Raw genomic sequence first — 15,579 nt, 5'->3', positions numbered from 1 at the left:
TAGACTTCAGCATAAACTCTGACATGAAAGAGATACCTCAAATCCTATCATCCTAAATTAATACCATGTTCAAGGAAGCTTATGTGGTATCAGAATAAAATTGTTCCCAAGCCCACAGTGACTTCAGTGTCAGCCAGTTAGCTTGAAGGCCACACCTGTGCTATGAGACTCTGTTAACACTGGGTCCACCAGTTCCTGAGCCATTCTAGCCAGGCATGACCAGAAGCCATTCCCTGCCAGTCCTAGTGCCCATCTAGGCTGCTGCTAGGCTGTTGTGGATGCATATCCCATCACCAAAGTATACACATGTTACCAATACCCAACTCATTTTCACATGGCCAAATATCACCAAAATATACACATGTCACCAATTCCAAACTTGTTTTCACATGGGGGAAATATCTTTCTATAGGTCCCTGTCACCTCAGAGTTAAGCCCCCTCATATCTTGTTGCTCATCTTGATCACCCTCACAACTGGAGAATAGTTGACCGCAGACATTCTGTGTGAGTGCTGAAATTACTCCTGACGTAAGATGGACAAGACCATGCTTAAAAAGATAAAGTGAAGGAATTCGATCAAACAAAAATCATACAACTATACACATGAATGCACTAATATGTATGTATTTATGCATATGTACGCATGTGATGATACATAAAATTATGTGTATTTTAATATGTATACATATGTGTAAATACATATATAAAGATATAAGTATAGGTTTATGTAAACAGATATATAAAAATGGAACAGAGATATATAAGTCTGTCCAAGAGATGAAGAATTTCAAAAAGCTATCTTAGCCCATATATAAGCCATTTGAAGAAAGGATTCTAAAGTTTAAAATGTTTATATAAAGCCAGGCATAGTGCCATATGCCTGTAAACCCAGTACTTGGGAAGCTGAGAAAACAGAAAATAGGTTTGAGTTTATTTTTGACAACTTAGTGAGAACCTGTTTTAAAAATGTGGGGGGAGTTATCTCAGAGTTAGAATGCTTCTGGGCTAAAATCCCAGTGCCAAAAAAATTTATATGAACATATTATTTTGAATATCATTACACAATATAGTTACAATGTGTAAATAAATAAATAAATAATTTAAAAGATTTTACTGTAGACTTTTCATAGATTAAGATTATGAAGCCCAGAAATTAGCAATTGAGCCACATGATTAAAGAGAAGACCAGGGCTCTTAACTCCTAGATCAAGTTTCTTCCAGATTAGATTCAGACCTGTAAGAAGTCCTAAAAGTGATCTCATCCCCACACCCATGATACACTCTACAAACCATGATAAACATCCCCACACCCATAATAAGTACTCAAGTGTTCCCCAGAAACTGTTGCAACAGCTCCCTGAAGAAAACCATTTGGGCTCTCTAGAGCAGACATCCCCAAGAAAAACTTTAGTTTTAAGATAACTTTCCTTTACTAAACTTAAATCTGCTTACTTTGGCTTATTTCTTGGAGGTGGTAGAAAGGGAAATTTTTCAGTATGGATGTCATGCATTTTGTGTGTACACACACACACTTTCTAAAATCATGTGACTTTGGGCACATCATTTAATATCTTGAATTCTGTTTTATCTCAAAATGTGCCAAATGGTAACTCCTGTGTAGATTGTGAAGAATTCAATAAGAGAACACTGTGTGTGTGTGTGTGTGTGTGTGTGTGTGTGTGTGTGTGTGTGTGTTACCATAGGTCTTGTGGCTTAGTTCTTTTCTCTTTGAAAATCTCACCTTTTCTCCAGCTCCTCAAAGGAGCAGGGAGATTATGCTATATTGCTATATTCTTGTCCCTGTAGAGGTTATAACAGATTAGAGGGGGAGAAAAGAGCTTGTCCCAAGAGTATGCCCAGCGGGGGCTCTGCTGAGTGTGCTGGAGGCAAGGGTCTTCACTGTGGAACTAACTCCCAGCTGACTCATGCAGAGAAAAGACAAGCAGAAGCCTGGAGTACACCACTGTTACCCTGAAACAGCTGAAGGATGCCATTTGGTAGCAGAACTCTTTTAAATATAAATACGATGGAAGAAAAAAAACAAGGAAAGAGATAAGGCAAGAGTGTTGAGAAAATGCATGGTATGGTATTAGTCCATACCATATTTCAAAGTACGCATGCACGTGTGTGTGTGTGTGTGTGTGTGTGTGTGTGTGTGTGTGTGTGTTATTTACCCTTATGGGTAGATTCAATACTTTCATTAATTTAGAAACCTGAGACAAGGGAAGATAAAAATCATATGTTGGAAGTTTCCTTAAATGATTCAGCATAAGGGACACGGAGAATGGTGTTGTAACTAGTTCCCAATTAAGTCACCTGCCACTATGCTACTGGTACAGTGCTCTCACAGACCCAGAAAGTTTCTGCAGTAACTTAGTTTTCATAGATAAGACTTTAGAGGACTGCCCAGAAAGAGTCAGATCTCTTACTCTGTTCACGTACGTTTCTCCTCAGTTATTGGCCTAAAACAAAGAAACTAAATTGCAGAGGGGTATCTACGATGAGGATGTCATACCAATCATGAAGATAGAGAGGGAATGTGACACAAGGATTATTAAACATGAATTAGATAAATAGAAAGAAATGGCCATCCGTTTTGCCATCATATACTAAAGATTCTGGTAAGTGATTCAGCAGCTTCCCTCTGACTTACCCCAAACCAAACCATTTGCCACATCCTATGCAGATATGGTGTTAAAGTATACAGCATGAAACCCTGAGAAAGAAGATAAGAGAAAGAGTCCATCACTCTAAATGGTTAAGGTTCAGACTTAAGGCCCAGTGGAAATAATGCCTTTGAAAAAGAAGTGGCTTTGGTGAGCAAAGTTTCTAAAGTAAGCACATGACAATGTCTACGATGTCCACTTTCAACCAAAAAAAATTACAAAAATTACAAAGAAACAGAAAAGCATGACCCAATCACAATAAAAAGAAATCTATACGAAACAGTCTTGAAAAATATCATTCACCGAGAGACAAAGACTTTAAACTGACTACCTTAAAAATATAGGTAGCTCAGTGGCAAAGTGCCTGCTTTGCAGGTGCGGAGCTCTGGGTTCAATACCCAGTTCCAAAAAGACAAAAAAAAAAAAAAAAAAAAAAGAACTCCTTTAAAAACATTGAAAATGTTGAGGCAAATTCTGGGAATAAACAAAAGAAAATAAGAACTCATGTGTATTAGTCAATTTTTTGGTTGCTGTTCCCAAAATACCTGACAAGCACAATTTAGAGGAAGAAAGGTTTATTTGAATATAATGATTGTTTAGGTCAGTCCATGATAAGCCAGCTCTAAGGCAGGGACCATCGTGGCAGATCTTCAGAGCATGGCAGAGAAGGAAAAACCACACTTACCTTATGGCATCCAGGGAGCAAAAACTAAGAGAGAAGGAAGTGAGGGACAGACACAGTCCAAGCCCAGGTCCCCAGTGACCCACCTTCTTTTGTGGCACCCCGCTACCAAATCTGATTGTATTGCCCATATTTGAGGTGTGGTGGGATATTTTAAACCCAAACCACAGCACAATATATGAAAAACTAGAGAATATTCATAAAGAAATATAAATTCTATTTTGGATACGAGAAAGTGTAATAATTGAAATGAAAAATTTACTAGCAGTGTTCTGCTACTGCAGATTTGAGCAGGCAGAAGAAAGAATCCAGGAAGCAGATGGATAAATAAAACAATTTGAAAAGTAGAAAAAAAAAAGAATGAAGAAAATGAACAGTCTAAGGGACCTACAAGAAAGGATCAAGAGTACCGACATATGTATTGTGGCAGTCCTAGAAGGAGAAGGAAGAAAAGATAAAAATTTTTGGAATAAATTATGTCCCAAAACTTGCTAATATGATGAAATAAAAGGATATATATATATATATATATATATATATATATATATATATATATATATATTTCCAGCCAGGTGGGGTGGCACATAACTATAATTCCAGTACTTAGGAGGCTAAAACCAAAGGATTACACCTTAGTAAGACCCTACTTCAAAAATTAAATGCCCCTGAGTTCAATTCCCAATACCAAAAACTAATAATAATAAAAAGAATATACACAGCCAAAAACTCAAAAATTACAAGCAAGATAAACTCAAAGAGATCCACACTGAGTCACACTATAATATTATTGAGAGACAAAGAGGGCATCTTTAAAGAGGCAAATGAGAAGTGGTCCATCATGGATAACTCAACATGATTAACAGTTGATTTCTCAGCAGAAACCCTGAAGGAAAAAAGGCTGGAGAATGATACATTTAAAATTCAGAGCATGGGTAACTGTTGAGTAACACTTCTATATCTGGAAAAACTGTCATTCAAAACTAAAGGATAAATAAAGATATTCCCAAATTTTAAAAAATAAAGGGACCATCCATCCTAGTAAGAAGTGCTAAAAGGTGCCGGGCTTGGTGGTGCACGCTTGTAATCCCCGTGCTTGGGAGGCGGAGACAGGGTTCAAAGCCAGCCGCGCTGGCTTAAGAGACCCTGTTTCCAAATAAAAATATAAAATAGGTCTGGGAGTGTAGCCCTAAGGTGGAAGGGCTTCCAGGAACCCCAGTACCACCAAAAAAAAGAAATGCTAAAGGGTGTCCTTCAGGATGAAACAAAAGGACTCTAGATGGTAGTGTGAAATCAAATGAAGAAAAAATGCCTTTGGTAAAGATAACCGTGTGTGTGTGTGTGTGTGTGTGTGTGTGTGTGTGTGTGTGTGTGATAGTATTGTATTTGGGGTATGTAATATCTTTCTATGTCCTATATGATTTAAAAGAAAAATGCATAAAACGATAATTATAAACTGTGTTAATTGGCACATGATGTATAAGGATGTAGTTTGTGGCAATAACAACATAAAGATGGAAATAGATCTTCATAGGAATAGCATTAATATATGCCACTGAAGCTAAGTTGGCATTAATTAGAACTAAATTGGTATAAATTTTGGGTGTTAACTGTATTCCCCAAAATAACCATTAAGAAAGCAACATTTAAATTTTTACATAAAATGAAATGAAGAGGAATTTTAAGAAATAGATGAAAAAAATCAATCAAACACAAAAGAAGATGGTATTGGGAGATTGAGAAAAAACATATATAACATAAAATGACAAGTAAAAGAGCATAAGCAAGTCATTATCAATGGTCACTTTAAATTTAATTAAACTCACCAATTAAAATCAGACATTAGCAGAATGAATTTAAAGTATGATCCAACTAAATGTTGCTTTCAAGAGACTAACCTTAGATGCCACTACATAAAAAGGGTGAAAGAATGAAAATATATATTTCATAAAAATAATAATTAGAAGAGAGCTGGAGTGGCTATATCAATGTCAAACTAAATAGGCTATAAGTGAAAACTACTTTAAAAGACAAAGAACAAGCCAGGCATGGTGACCCATGTTTGTAATCCCAGTACTTGGGGGTCTGAAATAGAAAGATTTCAGGTTTATGGCTAGTCTTGACAACTCAGTGAGGCCCTCCACAACTTAGTGAGACCCTGTTTCAAGGGCTAGGCATGTAGCTCAGAGGTAGAATTCTATTGAATTTAATCCTCAGTACCATAAAAAGATAATGACATTATATGTTGGTTCAAAAAGTCAATACATCAAGAAGACTACATATATATTACATTTATACTTAATATACCATATATCTACATATGCATATATGTATATATATACACATGTACATATATACATATACATCTATAGATACAATATATAGATATATATGCACCAAACATGAGAACTCCAGAAATATGAAGCAAATACTGTCAAAAATAAGAAATAAATTTGACAATTCTATAAAAATAGTTGTGGACTTAGCCGGGCATGGTGGCACACACTTGTAATCCCCACGCTTGGGAGACGGAGACAGGAGGATCACAAAGGTTTGAAGCCAGCCTCACTGGCTTAGAAGACCCTGTTTCCAAATAAAAAAAAATATATAAAAAATATGTCTAGGAGTGTAGCCCGGAGGTAGAAGGGTTTCCAGGAACCCCAGTACCACTGGAAAAAAAAATAGTTGTGGATTTTAATGCTTTGCTTTAATAGTAGCTAGAACATCCAGGCAGAATATCAATAATCAGGTGTTGTGGTATGCACCTGTAATCCCAGTACATAGAACGCTGAGACAGGAGAGTCTCACTCAGATCTGAGGTCAGAATGTGGTAAATTAGAGAGACCTTCTTTCAAAATAAAAAGGGTTGGGGATGTACCTCTGAGGTAGAATACCCCCAGATTCAGTCCTCAGCATTATACACAAAAAAGATCAATAGAGAAATATAGTATTTGTACAGCACTATAAACCAACTAGACATAACAGTATACTGAAAGCAACAGAATGCACATTCCTCTCAAATGCATATAAAATATTCTCTAGGATAGACCACATATTATGCCGCAAACCAATTTTCAATATGTTCTAGAAGACTGAAATAATACAAACCATTTTCTCCAACTATACTGAAATACAGGTGGAAGTCAATAATATAAGTAAAATAAATTTTCACAAACATAAAAATATATAGAAATTGAACAACACAATTATATAGCCAATGGATTAACAAAGAAACCACAAAAGAAGTTAGAAATACTCTAAGATGAATAAAAATAAAAACAAAATATAAAAAATTGATGGACACACAGACTACAGCTGTGAATCTGTACATATATAGAAGAAAGGAAAGTATCTGCAAATACTGACTCCTTTGGATGTGCAAGAGATGCTTCTAAAGTCTCCACAACGTTCATTTCTTTTCATGTTCACTTTTTTTATTTTTATGTGGATCATACTGAAAATGGCATACACAGCTAGAGTCCATGTGTCCATTACAAAATAAAGTTGGTCTTCCCTTTAAAAAGAGTCAATCACTAAGCCAAACATAAGAAGGAGGGAGGGGGACAGAATGGAGTGAGAACTGGGTAAGGGATAATTGGGTGATGTGTGTGTGTCTGCTTCTACCATCTTGTACTCCATTAAGATGTACAACTATAATGCACCAATAAAAATTTTTTGAAAAATAAAAAAATTGATGGTATACAGCCAAATCAGTACTGAGAGGAAAATGTAAGTGCCTTTATTTTAAAAGAAGAAAGATCTAAAGTCAACAACAAAACCTTAAAACTGAAAGAACTAGAAAAAGATCAAACAACTCAAACCAACAAAAGGAAGGAAATCATAAAGATTAGAGAGAGGTGGGTAGTGGGTTAGGGCCTGAAGGGAATCACACCAAGACCTGTGTGTCTTTGTTTCTATGACTTTGAACCTCACTAAGATGTATGAGTACAATGTTCCAATAAAAGATCAAAAGAGATAAGCAAAACTACAAGGTGGTTGTTTCAAAAGATCAATGAAACTGACAAACCTTTAGCTAGACCAAATAAAAAACAAAAAAGATGACTCATTACTCAAGTCAGAAATGAAAGTAGAAACACTACTACCACTCTTAGAGATATTATAAGGATTAGAAAAGAACATTTGTACACCAATAAATTAAATAATCTACATAATATGGAAACCAGTACAGCCCAATACAAAGGGGTAAAAACAAGGTAGATTATCGACCTCTGCACTTAGTAAGTGAACTATCTGGAGACAAAGAGGCACTACCTAGCATAATGGTGCATGCTTGTAATCTTAGTATTTGAGAAGCTAAGACTCAAAGATTGAAGGTTCATAGTCAACCTCAGCAACTCAATGAGACCCGCTGAAACATAGTGAGATCCTGTTGCAAAATAAAAAATAAATAGGGCTAGGAGTGTATCTCAGAGATAGCATACCCCTGAGTTCAATCCCCAGTACAAAAAAAAAAAAAGACTGTCCAGCCAAACCACCCAGCAAACCTCTCTTGCGGCTGAATGCCTGAGGACCTAGAAACTACAGGCCTTGCCTACAGGGATCTAAATGGTGACAGTGGAGCTCATAAATACCGTGAGTTTACAATAACAGAGAGAGCCTGAATGACTGTAGAGACTCATGTGACAATGAGAAAATTCAAGGGATCTGTGAGTTTGCAAGCCATCCTTGTGTAGCTGGGAGCAGGGGCTACAATTGGACACAGCAGACATGTGAATTATCAGAAAGTCCCTGGGAACATTCAGACAGGACCTGCCCCTGTGGTGTCTCCAAAAAACATCACAAGCTCATCAGCAATGGTCTAAGGGGTGAAATAACTCAGTCAACCATGCCACAGGCTTGAGAGCTATAAATTCTCTCCCAGTGGAGTTTGGGCACCATGAATACAGAGGCCAGCATCCTGCAATGTCTCATGTGATTGCAGCTGCCCAGAACAACAGTGGCATCCCTAGGGCTAAATAACTCAGACATCCATTACCAAGGCTCAGAACTAAAAATTCTCTTCCCTGGTGGAGTTTTGTCCCCCAAGCAAGGAGGACAGGGACTTACTGGGTTTCACATTGTTACAGGGCCATGAGATTTCCTTTGGTTCTTGTCTCCCAGAAAGAAAGATTTCGTGAGGAGGATGAAGATAGGGTAGGCAGGAAAAGGCTTTATTGAGCAGGTTCCATATGAGGGTTGCCAAGTAGAGTAAAGAACAGAAAGGGGCCAAAAAGAAGTCTGTTGCATGGTGAGTCTTTTTATACTGTCCAGAAACTCTAACCCTCTTCATATAATTTGGGTTTCATGACACAGCTTAGTATGATTGCTCATTATTGCATCATTTGAGAAATCTAAAGCTACAGTGTAATAAGCTAAGAATCTCTGGCCACAGAAGGGCAGGGCAATTCCTGCACTTCCTTTCAGGAAGGATTTTCTATGTCCTTTTCTCTGTCCTGTTTATTTCTAACTACCTAATAACATGATCACAGCTGGAAGAGCAGCAATGGTGTCTGTGTGGCAATTTGAAACCAACAGCCATGCTACAGGCTTGGAATGCAACAATCTCTCTGCCAGCAGAGTTTGGGCCAGTGATCATGTATGCCAGCAGCTGGTAGTATTTCACATGATTGCAATCAACAGAATGGGGTATTGTTCCTAGAGCATTAAAACTCAGAAGGCTCAGAATGTTATAGTCTCTGGCCCTTTTTATTATAGGCCTAGACATAATAGAAGCCTGCCACCAAACAGAAACTTCTGCTTGCCTGCACTGACTAAGACTTTTATCCTATTGAAGAGGATCTCAGTAACTAACTCAAAATTCTGATTATATGATACAGATTGGTTGAGAAAAAATACATACTCCCAAGCACATAACTTATTATAAAGAAACAACAAATACTTGCACACAAGGAAGAGGATGTCAAGACAACAATAATGCAAACCTAAGAATCCTGAAAACAAAAGTACAACCACCAGTGAGGAAACTATAAAGTCCAACAACTCAAAAAGAATGAAGATCACCAATACAAAACTGTAGAAAATGCCAGAAGAAGCCAGGTATTATGGCACATGCTTATAATCCCAGTACTTGGGAGACCAAGATAGGATGATCACAGGTTTGCAGCTACTTAGTGAGGCCCTCTGCAACCTAGTGAGACCCTGTTTCAAAATAAAAAATATAAATAGGGCTGAGCTTTAGCTCAAAGGTAGAATGCCCCTGGATTTAATCCCCAGGAGAGAAAGAATTCTATTTTTCAATATGATCAAAGATATTAGACATGAAATCAGAGAAATTATACAGGAGAAAGTACACAGGATATGATAGAACATATCAAGAAAGAAACTGAGGCCCTAAATAAGAACCAAAAAGAGGTCCTTAGCAAGATGAAGGAGACAATACATGAAATAAACACCTCAATAGAAACCACCTCTTGAAGATTAGACCACATGAAAAATAGTATCACTCTGAGAAGACAGTTGATTCAAAACTGACCACACAGTCAACAACAGAGAGAAGACAATAAGACTATATGACCAGAAAATACAAGAAATATGGGTTAATATGAAACTACCTAATTTATGGGTAATGGGCATTGAAGAAGGTCTAAAAGCATAAATCAAGGGCATTAAAAACATCTTCAGAGAAATAATATCAAAATTTCCAAATATGAAAAACAAGATGAACATCTACACACAGGAGACAATCCGAACCCCAATAAGACAAGATCAAAGAACTTCTTCATGCCACATAATAATCAAAATTACCAAAATAGAGGTCAAAGAGAGAATCTTAAGTTCATCAAGAGCAAAAGGACAGACATCATTCAGGGGCAAAACAATAGAAATCATTCCAGACTTCTCAACCCAAATTCTAAGAACCAAAATGGCCTAGTTTGATGTACTACTCCAAAACCTGAAAGAAAAAAAAAAACTTCCACCCAAAACTTATTTAACCAGCAAAAATATCATTCAAAATAATGGAGATATAAAAACTCTTCAAGACAAGTAGAAACTAAAAGTTTTATGACTACCAAGTCAGCACTAGAGAAGATACCTAAAAAAAATGGAAGAAAAAATGGGAACCTCTGTAGACATCCTGCCCACGGTGATGGGGACGAGCCTGCCACACAGTGAGGCCGGGTCTGGAATCAGCGAGGCTGGGCTCAGAGCCTGCCACACAGTGGGGCTGGGACTGGGGCCTGCTCCACAGCAAAGCGCCAGAGGGTCCCTGTAACAGTGTGGCCAGGAAGCACTAGAAGCTGCTGCTGCCTTACCTCATCCCTCAGCAGATCACAAGATCCAAGTGACCTCTAGTTTAAAAAATTGGTTGTGAGTGGATCATCTTGTCAAAGTTACTCACTTTCTGGCTTTCAGGATTTCAGTAAGTGGGAATCAGTGGGGAAATTAAAAGAAGTACTTCCAAGGAAGAAAGAAACTGTAATTGATCGGATGTGGAGAAATAGAAGCTCTAATACATTATTGGTGGGATTGCAAATTAATGCAACCACTTTGGAAAAACAGTATGGAAGATCCTCAGAAGAAGGAAAATGAACTTACCATATGATCCAGTAAAACTACCTCTGGGTATCTACCAAAAATAATGAAAACCAAAACACCAAACTAATGCATGAACCATGTTCATAGCTGCACAGTTCACCATTGCTAAACTATGGGACCAGCCTTCAACAGATGAGACAGGAGGATCACATGAGTTCGAAGCCAGCCTCAGCTACTTAGTGAAGCTTTCAACAACTTAGTGAGACCCTGTTTCCAAATAAAATATGAAAAAGGTCTGGGAGTATAACCCAGAGGTAGAAAGCCTCTGGGTTCCAACCCCAGTATCACCAAAAATAAAAATTAAAAAAATAGGTGTCTGGGAGGGTAGCCTGGAGGTAGATGGGAGGTAGGAACCCCAGTACTACCAAACAAAAAAAAATGGCATTTACAGTGAAATGTCACAAAAAAATAAGAAATCAGATGCTTTTCCTAATGTACAAAAACTAGGGAGAAATGAGTAACAGGAGGAACTCTAGATGAAGAAGCGATCCTATAGAGGAGCAATTAAGGTGACCTATCTGAGAGAATGGGCGAGGGGAAGAGGGAAACTCTTTAAAGCACATGATGTACTTAAACAAACATATAAATTCAATCAGGAAACCAAGTATGGGAAGAAAGGAGGGAGACAGAAGGGTTTAGGGCTTGGGTAAGTGCTGATTGGGTGATGTGTGCATGTATATCTCCACAAGTCTTTTATCCCATTAAGATATACGACTAAAATGCACCAACAAAAAATTATTTAAAAAAAAGAAAAGGTGAGGACTTCCAGGAAGATGGTGACCAAGAAAAGCGGGGCTTAAGAGCTCCGCTAACAACAAATATCCATTACCACAAAATCAGCGCCTTTCAAAGCCAGAAAACAACATCACCAGAGAAACAAAAAAAATCACCAGGCTCCAGAGAGAAAGCGGACTGAGAACAGAGCCACAGAGGAGATCCTCACGCCCGAGGACGCGGCAGCGGCAGCAGCACCATACTGCCGGCGAATTCACGGGACGGCCACAGCAAGCCAAGGGGAGCCGCTGCGGAACAGCCAGGCGGGATTTCTCGGCGCAGAGGACATCTAAAGCTCCCAGTGTCTGAGCTCAGCACACTCTGCAGGGATTCAGAGTAGAAATCAAAACCAAGAAAAGAACAAAACGCCAGCCCAACAGCCGAGGGCGTAGCAGCGGCGCCATATTGCCACCGGCGGCAGCAGCACCGAATTCACTACAGCTACATCTGCGTACTCAAGAACAATGAGTCAAATTGCGGGCCACAGCGGAGAAATCCCAGTACTGTACTCACTAGGACTTGACCCAGTGGGAGAGGGGCGGTGGCAGTGATATCACACCATAGGAGAACGTGCAACCTGGCACCCCCCACAGTCTAAAGCAGCCTCTATCGACTCTCTGGGTCGGAGACTCTGTGATACAACCCAGTAAAGGAGTAGTGGGGTCTGAGATACCACAGACTCGAGATCCAGAGCACCTTAAGTGAAGTCATAGTGACCCAAGGGAAGAACCCAGAGAAGGCACAAACTTCCGAAATCATGGGAAAGAGGAATAATACTGGAGCAATGAATGCTCACAACCCCACAACATCAGAACCCGATAAAACAGAAAATCAGAGATTTCTAGAAGATCAAATCAGGAAAATAACTGTAGAAATAATAGAGGTGCTTCAAAAAGAACTCAGAGAGAGCCAAAAAGAGATAAAGGATGCAATTAATGAAGTAAAGGCCTCAATTCAAAGCACAAACAACCGATTAGAACACATGGAGAACAGAATCTCGCTCTTAGAAGATGATCAACCAAAAATGAATGCATAGTTTCTAATCTAGAAAAAAATATCCGACAGCAGGAATCTGATATTGAAGAAATATGGGCCCATTTTAAGAGAGCTAACCTAAGAATAATCGGAATAGAGGAGGGAAAAGAAAGTGAAACCAAAGGGATCAACAATCTCTTCAAGGAAGTAATAGCAGAAAATTTTCCAGACATAGAGCAAGAGGTCGATACGCAGGTCCAGGAAACTTATAGAACTCCCTTTAGACAGGATCGGAGAAGAGGATCCCCACGCCACATAATTGTCAAAATGACCAATGTGGAAGCCAAGCAGAGACTCTTAAAGGCAACAAAAGCAAAGGGCCAAGTGACATTCAGAGGCAAACCAATTAAAATCACTCCAGACTTCCCAAACCAAGTTATGAGAGCCAGAAGGGCTTGGAGTAACATATTCCCAATTTTGAAAGAAAACAACTTCCAGCCAAAAATTTCCTACCCAGCAAAACTTTCTATCAAATTAGATGGAGAAATAAGAAGCTTCCATGACAAACAGAAACTGAAGGAATTTATGTCTTCAAAACCAGCGCTAGAGAAAATACTCAAAGAGATTAACTACAAAGAAGAAATAGGTAACACACATCAGAACTAGAGAAACAAGATTTTCCATCCAACAGACAACTAAGATTGGTTATCTGTGGAGATTCATTATTTATGTTAGTCTGTTACCTATCTCTAACGGGTATTGTTTGCCTTTATTGTTGTTAATTTTTAGGATTTCTAGTTGGAATATTAATATACCTTCAGATATAGCATTTGGAAATATTTTATCCCATTCTATTAGTAACTGTTAACTCTGTTTACATTGTCTTTGGATATACAATATGTTTTTTATTTTTTAGGGAGTTTGTATACTCTTCTGTTGCCTGTGCCATTGAAATCATAACCAAGAAATCACTGCCAATTTCAATGTTGTGAGGTTTTATGACCCAGATTTTCTCCTAAAAGTTTATAGTCTTAAGATTTATATTTAGGTCTTTTATCTATTTTGAGTTAATGTTTGTATATGGTGTTAGGTAAGGGTCCAATTTTATTCTTTTTCATGTAATTATTATTTTTCAACAATATTTAGTTAAAAGATTAGTATTTCCTCCACCAAATGTTCATGGAAACCTTGTCAAAAATAATTTGACACTATATGCAAGAATTGATCTCTAGGCTTTTATTTAACTCCAGTGGTTTATATATCTGCCTTTAGAATAGTACTACACTGTTTCAATTATTGTAGCTTTATATGGTTTGAAATCAGAAAATATATATCTTCTAGCTTTTTTCTTTTTCAAGATCGATGTGGGTACCTAGAGTCCATATTCCATATTAGGATAGATTTTTTTTTTCTGAAAAATAAATATATAAATATATGATAGTTTCACCTAAAAATAGAAAAAAATAGATTCTCTGGTAAGAAAGAAAGCAAAAAGAAATATTGAAATGTTATCTTTAAGTCATCAAAAGCTTGGTATCAGACAAATGAAACTGTTATGTGAGATTATCATTTTTAATTTTGGATAAATTGCTATAATACTAGATGTCAACTACTAAGCCAAGCATAGGAGGGGGGGATAGGGAGAGAACGGGGTGGGGATCGGGTGGGGGCTGACTGGGCAATGTGTGCATGTATGGCTACAAAAGTATGTATCCCACTATGATGTATGAATACAGTGCACCAATTAAAAATAAATATGAAAAAAAAGAAAAGGTGATCATAACAGAGATTTTCTCTGGCTCTCTTCAAACTAAAAAATAAAAAATAACACACAAAGAATAAAAAGAAAAAAATTACCATAACCAGAAAAGGAATAAATTCCACCAGATGAGCAACTAAGCAACTAACTCTACTAAACAATATATAACTGAAAATATTAGAAAACAAAAATCATCTATTTATAATAACACTGAATTTTATGTCTCAACTCCCCAAATAAAAAGCATAGGCTGACGCCGGGCGTGGTCAGGTAAACCTCAATATATTAATAATGGGACACTATAACATACCTCCACACTACTAGATTGATCTTCCAGACAAAATATCAGTAAACACTCTTCATATCTAATGAACACTATAAACCAAATGGACCCAATAGATATATACAAAATCTTTTTTTTTTTTTTTCTGGTGGTACTGGGGTTCCTGGAAACCCTTCTACCTCCGGGCTATACTCCCAGACCTATTTTTATATTTTTATTTGGAAACATGGTCTCTTAAGACAGTGAGACTGGCTTCAAACCTGAGTGATCCTCCTGTCTCCGCCTCCTAAGTGTGGGAATTACAAGTGTGCGCCACCATGCCCAGCTACATACAAAATATCTATCCAACGATTGAAAACACATTGTCAGCTGCTCATGAAAGCTTTACCAAAATAGACCATACTCTCTGCCACAAAAAAAGTATCAGCAATTTTTAAATGTTTTAAAAGTATCAGAATTTTATGCATTTTTCAGATCATAATAAAATAAAAGTAGAAATCAACTAGCCAGGTGTGGTGGCATACAGTTGTAAACTCAAAGGATCATCAGAAACTAATTTGAAAATTTATACTCCAATAAACTAGAAAACTTAGAATAAATCTGTTGATTTTTTTTCTATGACACATACAACATATCTAAACTGAACCAAGAGGATTCAGAAAAACCTAAACCACTCAATAGCAAGTAAAGAGATACAAACAATTATAAACCTTCCATAAAAGAAAAGTACAGATCCAACAGATTCCTATCTGAATTCTTTATAGGAAAAACCTTTATAGAACTAAACCAAATCCTTCACAGATTAGTCCATGAAATAGAAAGAGATGAAATTATTACAAACTCCTTCTTTAAAATCAGTAGCACTTCAATACCATAACTAAATAA

The sequence above is a fragment of the Muscardinus avellanarius genome, assembly GCF_963383645.1.
Source record: "Muscardinus avellanarius genome assembly, chromosome: 12".
Taxonomy (NCBI): domain Eukaryota; kingdom Metazoa; phylum Chordata; class Mammalia; order Rodentia; family Gliridae; genus Muscardinus; species Muscardinus avellanarius.
Note: the sequence above shows the minus strand (reverse complement) of the source record.